Source organism: Garra rufa, chromosome 24, assembly GCF_049309525.1.
Source record: "Garra rufa chromosome 24, GarRuf1.0, whole genome shotgun sequence".
NCBI classification, from domain to species: Eukaryota; Metazoa; Chordata; class Actinopteri; order Cypriniformes; family Cyprinidae; genus Garra; species Garra rufa.
In genome coordinates this window covers 548322-564310 of record NC_133384.1, presented here as the reverse complement: position 1 = coordinate 564310, position 15989 = coordinate 548322, and the positions used below count along the sequence as shown (strand labels likewise).

The 15989-nt window shown below is 39.2% G+C and overlaps 1 pseudogene; it reads right to left on the bottom strand.

Moving 5' to 3' along the window:
* The window catches only part of LOC141299994 (uncharacterized), a 28670-nt pseudogene extending 20852 nt beyond the window's left edge, over positions 1-7818 (bottom strand).
* Positions 7819-15989: the final 8171 nt, after the last annotated feature.

The following is a 15989-nucleotide window of genomic DNA, read 5'->3' as shown; positions in this document are numbered from 1 at the left end:
AAGTAATATTTTGTAAGTGATACGGAACCTAATAGGTAGCCAGTGTAGAGACCGTAAAATTGGGGTAATATGATCATATTTTCTTGACCTGGTAAGGACTCTAGCAGCTGCATTTTGGACTACCTGTAGCTTATTTATTGAAGAAGCAGGGCAACCACCTAGTAGTGCATTACAATAGTCCAGTCTAGACGTCATGAATGCATGAACTAACTTTTCTGCATCAGAAACGGGTAACATGTTCCGTAGCTTGGCAATGTTTCTAAGATGGAAGAATGCTGGTTTTGTAACATGAGAAATATGATTTTCAAAAGACAGGTTGCTGTCTAATATAACACCCAGATTTTTGATTGTAGAGGAAATAACAGTGCATCCGTCTAGTTGCAAATTGCAGTTTAAGAGATTCTGTGTACTGTTTTTTGGTCCAATTAGTAATATCTCGGTCTTATCTGAATTTAATAGTAGAAAATTATTGGTCATCCAGTCTTTCACATTTTGGTAACACTTTAGAATAGGTAACACTTATTCACTATTAACTACGGCTTATTAGCATGCATATTACTAGAATATTGGCTATTTATTAGTACTAATTAAGCACATATTAATGCCTTATTCTACATGACCTTATTCTACATCCCTAATCCTACCCAATACCTAAACCTAACAACTACCTTACTAACTATTAATAAGCAGCAAATTAGGAATTTATTAAGGGAAAAGTCGTAGTTAATCGTGAGTAAGTGTTACCTATTCTAAAGTGTTACCCACATTTTTAACACATTCTGTTAATTTTGCTAAGTTAGAAGTTTCATCTGGTCTTGTTGAAATATATAGTTGAGTATCATCAGCATAAAAATGGAAACTAATCCCATATTTCCTAATAATATTACCAAGGGGTAACATGTAAATTGAAAATAGCAGAGGACCTAGGACAGATCCTTGTGGCACTCCATACTTTACTGGTGTTAGCTGCGATGACTCCCCATTTAAATAAACAAAGTGATAGCGATCGGACAGGTATGATCTGAACCATCTTAAAGCCTGCCCTTGAATACCTGTATAGCTTTGTAATCGATCTATAAGTATGACATGATCTATAGTGTCGAACGCAGCACTAAGATCAAGTAAAACTAGCAATGAGACACAGCCTTGTTCTGACGCAAGTAGCAAGTCATTTGTGATTTTTACAAGTGCAGTTTCTGTGCTATGATGGGGCCTGAAACCTGACTGAAATTCTTCAAAGAGATTATTATTTTGCAAGAAGGAGCACAATTGAGCAGACACAACTTTTTCCAAAATTTTAGACATAAATGGAAGATTAGAAATAGGTCTGTAATTTGCCAATTCACTAGGGTCTAGCTGTGGTTTCTTAATAAGAGGCTTAATAACCGCTAGTTTGAATGGTTTTGGGACATGACCTAAAGATAACGATGAGTTAACAATATTAAGAAGAGGTACTTCTGCTACAGGTAGTAACTCTTTTAGTAATTTAGTGGGTACAGGATCTAATAGGCATGTTGTTGGTTTAGATGTGGTGATAAGTTTATTTAATTCTTCCTGTTCTATAGTTGTAAAGCACTGCAGTTTTTCTTTGGGTGTAATGAATAATGCTGAAGTATCGGTTGCTGTAGTATCTATATTTGTTATTGTACTTCTGATGTTGTCTATTTTATCAGTAAAGAAATTCATAAAGTCGTTACTATTAAACTGTGCAGGAATATTTAGGTCGGGTGGCATTTGGTTATTTGTTAATCTAGCCACTGTGCTAAATAAAAAACCTTGGATTGTTTTGGTTTTTTTCAATGAGTTGGTGGATGTATTCGGCTCTAGCAGCTTTTAAAGCCTGTCTATAGCTGGACATACTGTTTTTCCATGCAATTCTAAAAACTTCTAAGTTAGTTTTTCTCCATTTACGCTCAAGATTACAAGTTTCCTTTTTTAGAGAATGGGTATTACTGTTGTACCATGGAGCAGTATGTTTTTCTCTAACCTTTTTTAGCTTGATGGGGGCAACAGCTTCTAGTGTATTAGAGAAGATAGTGCCCATGTTACTAGTCATTTTGTCTAGTTCATTTGCATTTATGGGTACACAGAGCAGCTGAGATAAACCAGGCAGGTTATTTGTGAACCTATCTTTGGTAGCAGGAACAATAGTTCTGCTAGCGCGGAGCTATATAGTTAACATCAGTAATACGCAGCATGCACGATACAAGGAAATGATCAGTAACATCATCGCTTTGAGGTACGATATCTATATCAGTAGGATCAAGTCCGTGCGATATAATTAGATCTAGTGTATGATTAAAACGATGAGTGGGTCCGGTGACGTTTTGCTTGACTCCAAAAGAGTTTATTAGGTCAGTAAACGCAAGTCCTAACGCATCATTTGCATTATCAACATGGATGTTAAAATCTCCAACAATTAATGCTTTATCAAAATTAACCAATAGGTCTGAGAGGAAATCTGCAAATTCTTTTAGGAAATCTGTATACGGCCCTGGAGGTCTATACACAGTAGCCAGAGCAAGGGATAGGAGAGATTTCTTTTGCATATCTGACAGAGTAACATTGAGTAGAAGTACTTCAAATGAATTAAACCTGTACCCTGTTTTCTGAGTAACATTGAAAATATCACTATATATTGTTGCAACACCATCGCCACGACCAATCTGACAAGGCTCATGCTTATAACAGTAGTTTGGTGGAGTAGACTCATTCAGACCAATATAGTCGTTTGGTTTTAGCCAAGTTTCAGTTAAGCAGAGTACATCAAAGCTATTATCCGTGATCATTTCATTTACAATAAGTGCTTTGGGTGCAAGTGATCTAATGTTTAGGAGCCCAAGCTTTAAACATTTTTTTTTGTTCATTTATTGTGCATTTTTCTGGTTTAATCAAGATTAGATTTTTTCTAGATCCTGCATTAAATTTCTGTTTTGACCTCACAATTCGAGGAACAGACAGTCTTTATAGATTGGACAGCACCAGTACTATCGTTTAAATGTGCAGAACAAAAGCCATCTTCGCAACTATTTGAAGATTTGCTTACTAGTCAAATGGAGCGCAGCGTCCTGGAGATGTTGTCCGACAGGAGATCTGCTCTGACTATGCTGGGGTGCAGGCCATCAGCGCGGAAAAGCCTAGGACGCTAGCATCGAGAACGCGAGCACCAGGAAAACAGCGAGTGTGCACTTTACCGTTAGCTAAGTTAGCACGAACGTACCGGACGATGGAGTCTCCGACGATCACAGAGGGAGGGGAGCGAAGGAGAGCGGAGGGGATCGAAGCGGTTCCGGGTGGAGATCTCGAAGACCGGAGGCGGCGGAGGGGGAGAGGTCCTCGCGTCTTCCTCTGCTGCTGCACCCAGGGTCCGTGGTGTCCCGGTGCCGGAGTGAACGACATCTGGGAGGATCGCGTCCTGGGTGTGCCGGACCTGTGCAGAGAAGCACACGGAGTAGAGGTGATGACGGTGTTAGTATCGTGCTGTATACTTACCCGGGCAGATTCAAGTGCAGTCTTCCTCTCCTGCAAATCTGCCTGGCCAGCAACCCCTGGTTCTGCTTCTCCACGGCTTCCAGCTCGACCCGCACCGCGTGCAGCTCGAACGTGTCTTCACCTGCACTCAAAGGTAGACACAAATTCGCCATTAAAGCAAGTAACAGTGAGTAAACAGTTGAAATGTATGCGAATAGAGAATAAACATTGTATTCAAGATTAGCTGCAACCACGCTGGCAAATGTTAAACGGGCTATAAGCTAACTTAGTAGCAGATTCGGGAAAGCAAATAAAAACTAATGATAACAAGGCGTTCTGATTGTTTTTGTTGTAAAACACAACAGGGGGTATATTCACATGTTATGTAAAACAAAAATGGTGGTGTATAGAATTGTTTTTAGATTTAAAAATAGAAAATAATAGTTTAACTCGACGGAGCTTCAACGCAAGACATGCGCTACAACAAACAGGAAGTGACGTTAGCAATACGTGGGAAGCGGTCCTGACACGTAGGGGTGGGCGATATGACCTAAAATTTATATCACGGTATTTTTCATCTTTTGAACGGTGCCGGTATAATATCACGGTATTATGTTCCTGGTCTTGTTAAGAAGATCACAAATATTGTCTGTTCTAGAGCGATACTCTCAAAGCCATTGCTGTGTGTGAGTGCAACACTTCAACTACCTTCTGGCCATTGAAACGGTCCAACTCAGGCCCTTCAATGTGGAGAATAAGAGCCACTGAGATGTGGCTTCTCCAGTCAAGTCAATTTGTTAATTGAACTGAAACCCCTATGAGGTAGTGCTAGTAATAGTTCAGCAAGTAATAATGATCAGCAAGATTTCTGTCTTAATTTTTATAGTGTCGTCCATGAAAATGAGGCTCAGAGGTGCCATGAGTGCAATTAAATCTATAAATTCATGTTGAGATTAGTGTTTTTAAAATAAAATTTGGAATCCACAAGTATTTAAGATTTCAATAACTGAAAGGATCTGTCAGCAGGTGGCGGCAAGACACTGAAATTATTTACTGAATCGTATTGTTCATTTGATTCGTTAGAACACATGGTTCATTCAAGTGACTCTCATTATGAATGGGAAATTGAATCATTTCACTAGATTAGTTTAAAACGCATGTTCACTTATAAAGGAAACACCGCTGTGTTTGATTGGAGAACGGCGCATCTTCATTTAAACACAGCAGTGTGTCTTGTTCCAGAATAAATTTTGACTACGAAACAGACCAAAATCGGGCATAGTGTTATTCTCAGTCAATCTAAGTCACTTAATAATAACGTCTCGTTTATTTAACAGCTGTATTAAATTAATATCTCATTTAAAAACTCCCATAAAAATATTAAAAGCTGTTCCTCATCTTAGTTTGCGATATCATAAAGCTCTATTATAATCAACGACACTCTCTGTACTGCGATCAATCTCTTACTTATACTATCTACACTTTGTTTATAGAAGGAATGAGGTATGAGATATGTCTCTGATACATTACTTTGCTGTGAGCCTAGACACTTCGGCGTTTGGCTTTTCGGTGCATTTAGAACTTGCACAACAGGAACAAAGCAGCGATCGTATTTATCTCCGCCATGTCAATCGTGTTGTTATTCGCGCGAGTGATGGGGAAACCTCCCGCAGATAAACTAGAGTGAGTGACGGGATGCGCATGCTCGCTTGACGTTTGGTGTGAACGCACTGACTGTATGTGCGCATGCAATTGACAACCAGTCGCAGGCAAATTAAACTTTAGTGCCTTATTATTTAGAATGAGCTATTGTTGATGTAAATGCAGCCGTTCAAGGCACATAATAGATTTATTACGGTATTGATGGTATTAGAAAATCCATGTCGTGGCGCAATGACACACCGGTGTTAACTATGATACCGGTGTACCTCCCACCCCTACTGACACGATGATCTTCGTCCTTCGTAGGCCACCAAAGGTTTTCCCAGCATTCCGGTCCTGGGCCAGTTTCTCCAACTGTCCCCAAGTGCAGCCTGTATTCTTAATATCGGCTTCCAGGTCTCAACGCCAACTGTTTTGTGGTCTGCTACTCTCCTCTGGTTTTTGGCTTTTGCGCTGCCATAGTTCCTGATTACTGATGATATTGGGCCATCTGATCTGAAGAATGCGGCGCAAACATACATTGATGATTGTATCTTTTAGGTGGTGGTTACAGTGATCCTCCATGTTTTGGAGCCATAGAGCAGCACTGACTTCACGTTTGTGTTAAACACCCTGATCTTTGTTTTGATGGACAAGTCTCTTGAGCTCCAGATATTGTTTAGTTGGAGAAAAGCTGTCCCGGCCTTGCCAATCCTTGCTTTCACATTGATGTCGGTTCCACCCTGTTTATTTATGACGCTGCCAAGGTATACAAAGTCATCCACCTCCTCTAGCGTTTCCCATTCCAGCACAATGGGTGGTGTGTTGGTGGTGTTGACCGTCAGGACCTTGCTCTTCCCTTTGTGGATGTTGAGGCCAAGGCGAGTGGAGTTTTCTGCCACAATGCTGAACTTTTCCTGCATCTGCTGCTGAGTATGGGAAAGAAGGGCCAAATCGTCTGTAAAGTCAAGATCATCCAGTTGGTTCCAAAGAGTCCACTGGATGATGTTTCATTTTTCCTGTGGACGTTTTCATGGCCCAATCGATGGCCATCACTGTGTACCAGGAAGGAGTCTGTAAGTTGAATGTTTTGGACCACTCTACAAGTCAGTCCTTCGTAGGAGTTAATTGTTCTTCTTCCCAGATCTTCTTAAAAAGGGGATGGAGCATCTCTACCGTAGTCTCTGTGTCAGCCTTTAATGCCTCTGCAGGAATACTGTCCGGTCCTACTGCCTTACCGCTTTTTAATTTCATAATGGCTTTACGGATTTCTTCCTTTGTTGGTGCACTACAGTCTATTTGCAGATCTCTATCTGCTGGTTGGATGTCTGGTGGTTCCTGTGGGGCTGGCCTGTTAAATAGCTCCTCAAAGTGTTCAACCCATCTTCTCTTTTGTCCTTGAATGTCATTTATCTGTTTTCCATCCTTGTCTTTAACTGGTCTTTCTGGTTTACTAAACTTTCCAGCTAACTTTTTGGTGGTGGCATACAAGCTTTTCATGTTTCTATTTCTGTCTGCTTCTTCTGCTTCTGCTAATAAGGTCTCTACGTAGTTGTTTTTATCTACCTTTAAACTTTTCTTGACACTCTTGTTTGCTTGTGTATATTGTTCCCTCTCAGTCGGTCTCTCGACGTCACGTCGGAGGCCGACGAATTGGGACGTGACGTCTCCGTTCCCTCCTTCAGGGAACGAGGGTTACATACGTAACCGAGACGTTCCTGTGCCTTGGCTTTCTCTGCACGTGTGCGGCTTTTGTTTATTTCCACTTTCTATTCTTTTCTATGTTCTATTTTCTTCAAAGAGTCTTCTGAAATCCAATCCTTGTGATTGTACTTTAGTGGGCCCAAGACTTCTTTTGCAAGTTTTCATCATCGTCTCCTTTACCATCATCCATTTCTTATCTACCGTTTCCTCTTCATCATCTTCCCTTTGTTTTTGCCAGACTTGAAATGTATTCTTAAGTATCATTTTAAACTCCTCCAGTTTGGTTGAGTCCCTCAGAAGTACTGCGTTTAATCTATATTTCCAATTTGACTTCCTTGTTCAATTTCAGCTTTATTCGGGCGACAAGAAGATGATGGTCTGAAGCAACGTCAGCACCTCGTCTGACTCGCACATCTTGGAGGGACCTTCTGAATTTATTGGTAATACACACATGGTCAATCTGGTTCTCAGTGGAGAGGTCCGGTGATATCCATGTAGCCTTGTGTATTTGTCTGTGAGGGAAGATCCTATGACTAGATTTTTTGCGGCTAGAACTTCTCTCCATTTTCATTCATCTCTCCCAAGCCCCCTTGTCCCATGACCTCCTCATATCCCAAGTTGTCTTGCCCTATCTTTGCATTAAAGTCTCCCATTACCATGGTGATATCTCTTCCTGAGTAGCTGTTAATGATGGTCTACAAAGATGAGTGCTCTCTGTGCTGTCTTTGAAAGCATAAAGTCCACCTGGGTATGTGACGCATTTACTTCCTTATGTCCTGAGAACAGCAGTAATTCTCCTGTGGTGAGCCTTTTCTGGCTGGAGTTTATCCATCTGGTCTCACTGATGCCGAGGATGCTGATATTGTAGTTCCTCATCTCCGCTGCCACCTGCACTGTCTTTCCAGATTTGAATATGGTGCGCACATTCCATGTTCCGATGATGGTGGTGGTTCTGGTGGAAATTATGGTCTTTCGATAGGTCAGTTGATTCCTTGTTGGCATTTCTGTAGCAAGATATTTTTTTACGGGGAGGGGTTGCTAGCCAATGGCGGAGTTAGAGTTTACTAATGTCAAAAATGTCGCTAATAAACAAAATATTATTAAAAATTTGCCTACCTGGTACACAATACAGTATGTCACAAAAGTGAGTACACCCCTCACATTTTAGCAACCATTTTAGTATATCTTCTCAAGGGACAATACTTTAGAAATTAAACTTGGATATATTTTAGTTATATAAGAAGAAACACAAAATATTCCTCTTACGTTTCTCATGTTTTAAGACAGAGATATAGGTAAACAGGAATCAGTTGTCCTACTCAGATATTGAACAAAAGGGGACCAAGTTTGTTTGGAGGGACCAATGTTGTGTGCAAATTCCGTTAATTGCTCCAAGATTGTGAATGTACTAGTACAGGGGTTTTCAAACCTGTCCTGGAGCCTCCCCTGCCCTGCACATTTTGTATGTCTCCCTTATTAGGCACACCCAATTCAGGTCTTGCAGTCTCTACTAATGAGCTGATGATTTGAATCAGGTGTATTAGATGAGAGAGACAAGCAAAATGTGCAGGGCAGGGGAGGCTCCAGGACAGGTTTGAAAACCCCTGTACTAGTAATAATTTGAGCCACTGGTTTATTGAGAGATCTGTTCTGTGTTTTTCTTTGCTACTGTCAGTGAAATCAATAAAATGGTTACTGATTAGAAATATGTAGTGTAAAAGTTTCCCCCAGTAATGATTTTTTGGACAAACTGGGATGCTGAATTCAAGGATATCTGAGAGCCTGCTCATGACCTTCGAAAATAAATGAACCAGTGGACACCGCCAGAATGCATGGAAATATTCATCAATGGAGGCTGGACAGTGTGGACAGTTATTATTTTTAATATATCCCATGCACTGCAGTTTGTATGTTGTGAAATGAGTTCTATGAATGCCTTAATATTGAATTATTTGAATTTTTCTATTGCAGGACATAGAATAAATGTTACTGCAAACTTCTTGCCAGTTGATAATTTAATCTGTACCCATGTCTTTAGTCCATTGTTGAATTGGAGCAACTATGTCAGCTTCTAAAGAAATATCTATTAGGTTTCATTTTATATATTATATATTTTATTAGGTTTTACAGATTCAATAGTTTGGTATATGTGAGAATCACAATTTGACAGTACAGGAACCCATAGATTTTTGTATGACTTATTTTTAACTGTAAGTATTAAAAGCAAGTTTGATTTGGTAAATTGTATTTTGATTGAATTTGCTCAAAGGTCATGAAAAGGCCCCTTATTATATAAATGGCCCAGGGTAGTTACTCCTCTGTGACTCCATTTGGAGAAATAAAATATTTATTGTTAATTAAAAACATTGGATTATATCATATGGGTGTACTGACAGGTTTCTCTCTGCAGTGTAATGGTCATGTAACTGTATTATTTTTGTAATCCGGGAGTTTTTTATTGATTTGTCTATTAATGGCAAGAACTTTATATCTAATGACTGAACCAGATGTTTTTCAATATTTAACCAAGGGATATTAGAATTATGTATTCAATGTTAAATGTAAATTTAACTGTTGAGAGATAAAGTAAAGTTAGAAGTTAGGTGCCCCAAGTCCTCCAGAATTTTTTATCTTTGAAGAGTGGATAGTTTTATTTGGGCTTTTTTTTTTTTTTTTTCCAGTAGTACTTAGTTATTGTACTGTCTAAAGAGGAGAACCAGCTGGGAGTTGGAGTGACTGGATCATGGAGAAAAGATCATTTATTTTTGGAAATATGTTCATTTTATTTTCATTTCATTGTTCAGATGATATATGGCCGAATAGTGCTAGGGTCAAATTATTCCATCTTTCCCAGTTGTTTTTTTATTTTATTTTATTTTTTATTTCTTGTAATAATGGGGCATGGTTAAGCTTAAATATGTAATTTAGATTGGATGAAATATCGATCCCAAGGTATTTTATTATTTTGGTTGTATGCTTAAATGGGTAGTTCTCTAGTTCAGCATCCCAGTTCAATTTGGTAATAGGCGGGATCTGGAGCAGTTAATTTAATATCCTGATACAGATTATTGGCTGACAGAAGCTATTAAGATGAGTTTGTAATATATAAAAGAATGTCATCCGCATACAGACTGATTTTATGATGGTAATGTTTTGATTGGATACCAGATATGTTGTGAGATTGCCGTATTGCTGCTGCCAAATTTTCAATAAAAATTCTAAAAAGTAGTGTTGATAATAGACAGCCTTGTCGGGTCCTCTTTTTAATTTAAATGGTTTTGATAAAACACCATTAGTTATACTGTTGGAGTATTATAGAGTAGTGTTGTCACGATACTGGAATTTCTAACTTCGATATGATACCTTGAAAAATATCGATATTCGATACTATTTTCGATACCACAGAGAAAAAAACTGCCACAATATTAATTAAAAAATTATTTTTTAATTTAAAGATAAATATAGTCTAGAACATGACAATGATGTATATGCATATGTACACTGTTACAGCCCTGTTCAGCTTCTTAGCTTCATTTGAGTTTGAGCTTCAAACTTTATTTGCTGTTCAAATACAACTGGTAGTGTAGGTCGTAAACTTTTTCTTTTTCTTTTTAGACCACACAATTAACTAAACTCGTTCATAAATGCTGGTTAATACATTAACATTATTTGACGAACAGATTTTAATGCCGGATTCATAATCACCGATCCAAGCAAGCAAACATGCGTGCATCACACACGAAAACAATGCTCAGTTACTCACTGGACAGACATTAAGACAAATCACAGAATTTAAGTAATGTTTTTTTTTTTTTTTTTTTTTTTTTATAAAGTTAAATAAGCGCAGTTAATTTACATTTGACCGCAGTTAAAGTATTTACTCGTCTAAGATTCCTCAATCTGTTTATATTAACGAACTACGGTAAAAAAATAAAAATAAAAAACGGGACAACACTCATATCAGCAACAATAATAGGCAATCTTATTTAATGATTCAGTAATGTTAAAATGAGCACAGTTCTTCTTTATATAGATACAGGTGTCTGTCTTTCAGGTGCTTTGCGAAATTAGTGGTGTTAGCGCCTTTTGTTACCACTGCTATATCCGAAATATTTCCAGATAGCACTCCTGCTGTGCTCTTTATTAAACAAAGCCGATCGCGGGGTGCCGCGCTCTCCTTTCTATTCGCTTCACTTGAATGAGAGAGACAGGCACCGCGGTCACGTGTGGTGTTTGTCAACTCGCCTTTGTGTAGAAGTGAAAGTGACAGCTCGGCTAGTATCGATACTTCGTGAAATTAGTATTGGTATTGTTCGGATATTTCAGTATCGATATTTATCGAAATATCGATATTTTTGACAACACTATTATAGAGTGTTTTAATCCAGATAATCATATCAGGAATAGGATTTGTGATGTGGGGAATAATATGAATATTCCTTACTCTAAGGATTCTTGAAAATAATCTCTTGTCTCCAAATATCTGTTAGCCCATAGTCTGACATGTGACTCCTAATAAATGAGGATGAATGGTTTATTTTGCACGTTACATTTGTTGAGCGGTCTATTTGTGGGTCCAAAACTGTGTTAAAATTGATAATTGATAATAATGATAATTTTTGTGTTGGGGAAAGTAAGTAAAATGGAAAAATGTAGGCGTGTCCAAATTTGGTCCATATATGTTTACTAAAGTAATATTGTCTTTTCCTATAATTCCGTTGACAATAATGTAACAACCTTCGGTATCTGTTAATGTTGACTTATCAGAAAATGGAGTGTTGTGTCTGATTAAGGTGGATACCCCTCTTTTCTTGGAGGAAAAAGTAGAATGAAAAGTTAGGCCAAACCACTTTCTGAGACTCTGCCTCTGTTAAATGGGTTTCTTGTAAGAAGCAAATGTCTGTGTTTAAAGTGTGCAGGTGATTTAAAATCTTTGTTCTTTTTGCCAGGGAACTTGACTTATATTCCATTAAATTATTTTGATGGGTAGAGCCATACAGCTGATGTCACAGTACTTAATAGAAAGAAAAACAGTGTTTTTCGATTACATACAGTATCATGATAACTATATAAATGATGTAAAGGGGTAATAAAATAGAAAACATAGCTCTGTGGGACATATCAGTAAAGGAAACAAAAAGTGTGAAAATTTAATATACCAAAAAGAGAATAAATTGCAATGATATTTTGAAAATATGAATAGTTAGTGTAGTATTAGACAAAAAAAACAAAAAGTGTTCACCAGACAAAAAGTGTTGGGAAGGGAGGAGATTCGCTTTAATACACAAAGGTATTTATTTTTTCCCCTTTTATTTTTTTATTTTTTTTTGTTCCCTTGCTTGACTCCAAGCTTTGATGAGCCAAGGAATGATTTTATAATCTCTTTTATAATTGTCCATTTATGTTTATCAACCACAAGCGAAGCACAGCTCCCGGCTTCCATTATTTCGCATGGAAATTTGTTGCTTATCCCGAAAACAGTGCCTTTTAATTCTCTTCCTTTCTGTTCCTTTTGCTTGAAGTGTACAAACTTTGCAATTATAGGACGCGGCCTATCTTTGTTTATACGCAAAGTCCAGGCTAGAGCGCAGTTTAATGTCCTCATTATAAGTATATCCAGTTTATTGTTTATCAAATCTAGTACACTGATCTTTATTTCAGTTGTAAGCAGATCGTCTGTGTTGGTGGAAGAGTCAGGTTTTTTTTTTTCCTTTTGGCCGGCTTCAGTGGTCCTTCGGAGAGCAGCTTGTCGGCTTTCATCTTGTGATAAAAATAGTTGTCGATGAAATCATCCAAGTTATCCACGGTTATATAGACAAATAATAATCTAAAAGAACGTTAGGCGGTGTAATTTTTACTGGCCGTGGTGCACCGCCATGTTACATCTGCCTCTGTGCTCATGTGAGTTCACACCTGGTGCGTGCTTCGTCTCTCCATGGTGCATTCTTCTTTGAGACCTCTGTCCTGGCGCATTCTTCTTTCAGATCTGCAGTTCTTTTTAACGTTTTATTTATCAAAGAATCCTGAAAAAAGTATCACAGTTTCCAAGAAAAAAAAAATTAATAACCACGACAACTGTTTCCAACACTGATAATTATCACGACAACACAGGGATGAGACCAGAGACAGTGATATGGTGAAAACCAAGTTCTGGGAGTAGATGGGAGTAGGCTGTTGTCTATGTAGACCACTACAAAACAATGGAGATACTCTCGGAACACCTCATTCGGAAGACGGCTGGACTGATGGAAAGTCCGTACGGCATGACCCGTTATTCATAGTGGGTGTGATAAAGGTTGTCTTCCACTCATCTCCACGACGGATGCAAATGAGGTTGTATGCACTCCACAGGTCCAACTTAGAGAATATCCGTGCTCCGCATATCTCCTCTAGCGCGGCGGGGACCAGGGGAAGTGGGTAGGGAGTTGAGTTGGCAGTAATCGATGCACAGACGTAGACCTCCATCCTTCTTGCCCACAAAGAAGAAACTCGAAGCGGCCGGAGAGGTGGATGGTCGAATAAATCCTTGTTGTAATGCTTCTGCGATGTACTCCTCCATCGCCTGGTGCTCCGGGATGGACAGAGGGTAGATCCGTCCTTTAGTAAGTTGAGCCCCAGGCAGCAGTTCGATGGCGCAGTTCCATGGCCTATAAAGTGGGAGATGTGTGGCTGCCTGTTTGCTGAAGACATCCTGGAATGCCACATACTCCGCCAGGATTTCTGGAGAAACCTTGGGTTCTGGACTTTCAACTTGGGTGGAAGCTATGGGAACAGGAATGGAACAAAGAAGATTTAAGTTAGATAGGCATCGATCATAACATTGTTTGTTCCAGCAAATGACGTCACATGACGGTGGAATCCTCCAGTACCAGAAACTGTAGATTCTCCTTATGAAATAATCCGCTTTGCAAGGTGATGAAGGGTGAAGAGTATCGTATTTTACCATGCCCCAGTGGTTTTCCCTGGATGGTTTTCACAGAATACACTTGAATTTGACGAGAGAGTTGTAATTGACTTAAACATTCTTGGGAAATTAAGTTGCCAGAGGAACCTGAATCGATTAAAGCAGAGACAGAAACAGAATTTTCAGGAGTGTGGAGAGTAACAGGAATCTAGGTTAGATGGGTTATTTCTACTCCTGACTGAATGGTACTCTCCATGGGGCGTGGAGGTCTGACGGGACATAATAGACATAATCCAGATGACATACTTCGGTTCCTTTCGATGCGTGAGATACAGTTAGAATCTACTTGCATGGGTTCGGGTACTGGGGAACAGACAGCCACAGGAGCGGACTGAGGAGCGGTTACTGGAGACTGCCAGGCGGTTAGACGTTGGAAGACTCTGATGGTTCGTTGTAAAAAGCATTCCAGTCATCATACAAGGCCATGGCTGAGCGAATCTCCGAGTTGAGCCCTTGACGGTATGCGCTGAGGAATGCTGTTTCATTCCAGCCAGTATCCGCGCTGAAAACTTCTGAAAAATTACTCGGAAACTGTACAAATGAGTTGATAATAATAATTATTATTATTCCAAACAACTTTTGCCCATTGAAGGGCCTTACCGGTGAGGAGTGAAATGAGGAAGGCAAATTTTGCGTTTTCCGAGGGGAATCGATGAGGTTGCATTTGGATGTATAAGTTGACTTGAAGCAAAAAAAAGGCTACACTCAGCCGCGTCTCTGGAGAATGTTGCCGGCATGGCCATGGGACTTCCTGAACCAGATGTAGGCATTGGAGCTGGTAGTAATGACGCCTTGAGTGCATTCACCAAATCCGTGAGTGAATCGGGTGCAACAGGTGCTCTGGTGCTCATGGTTGGTGTTGGTCTGGTCTTCTGTCACGACAACACAGGGATGAGACCAGAGACAGAGATACAGTGAAAACCAAACAGGAGGAGTTTTATTGAACAGGTTGATATTATGGCGTGCAGATTTATGTTTAGCAAAGATCAACTGACAAAGAGTGTCTTTTATAGGGAGGGGCTAATGGAGAACAGGTGCAGGTGATCAAAAAAGTTGATTTAGAACGGGTGTGGCTTGCTTCGGGTGACGTGGCTGGAGTGAGTGGCTGTGGTGAATGCCTGACAATAATAAATCAGCATATTAGAATTATTTCTGAAGGATCATGTGACACTGAATACTGGAATACAAACATGCAAAAAAATAAAAAAATCAGGAAGGGGGCCAACACTTTTTCACACCACTGTATGTTTACTGTAGTAGGTATGCAGTCAGGAGAATGTGTTTGGTTAGGTTTTTTCTTTTTTAAGATTTATTTTTGCCATTTTTTGCCTTCATTGTGATATGACAGATCAGAAGTGTCAGGAAGCGACGTGGGAGAGAGATAGGGGTCAGGTCAGGATTCGAACACAGGACGCCCGGCGCGCAGTGGCGCTGTATGTCGGCGCGCTGCCCACAAGGCTATTGGCGCAGACTGGTTAGGGTTTTTGGCATCTTCATGTGGTCCTGTTTACTACCTGTCTAAAATATAAACAAGCTTCTTGCTGTTCCACTGTACACATACTATACACTATACATAATACACTTGCAGTTTCTCACAAAAGTGAGTACACCCCTCACATTTCAGTAACCATTTTAGTATATCTTCTCAAGGGACAATACTATAGAAATGAAACTTTGATATATTTTAGAGTAGTCAATGTGCAGCTTGTATAGCAGTTTATATTTGCTGACCCCTGAAAATAACTCAGCATACAACCATTATTGTCAAAATAGCTGACAATGAAAGTGAGTACACTCTAAGTGATAACAGCAGTATGTCGTTTAACTATGCAAAGCTGCGTGTCTTATTCATCATGTTCATGTTCATGTTTTTGTCTGCTTGACAGGACAATACAAAACTTGCAGAAAATATACCTTTAGGAGAATCAGCCTTCAATCTGGTGGTTTTGCTAGATATAGCAAATGATAAAAAAAAAATGTGTTAAGATTAATGGTGTATGCCTAATTTCATGATAAGTGTGCAATCTACAAAAAGGGTGCAATTAGTAACAATTAAAACATTTTAAACCACAGTTTAAAAATAGAAATATGAAAGAAAAGTAGGTAGGTAGTGTATTTTATAGCATTTTGCTGAAGAGTCATTGAGCCATCCATTAAACAGATTTGTTCAAAATTCTGATTTATTCAGGAGCAACGCAAGTTGATTCTC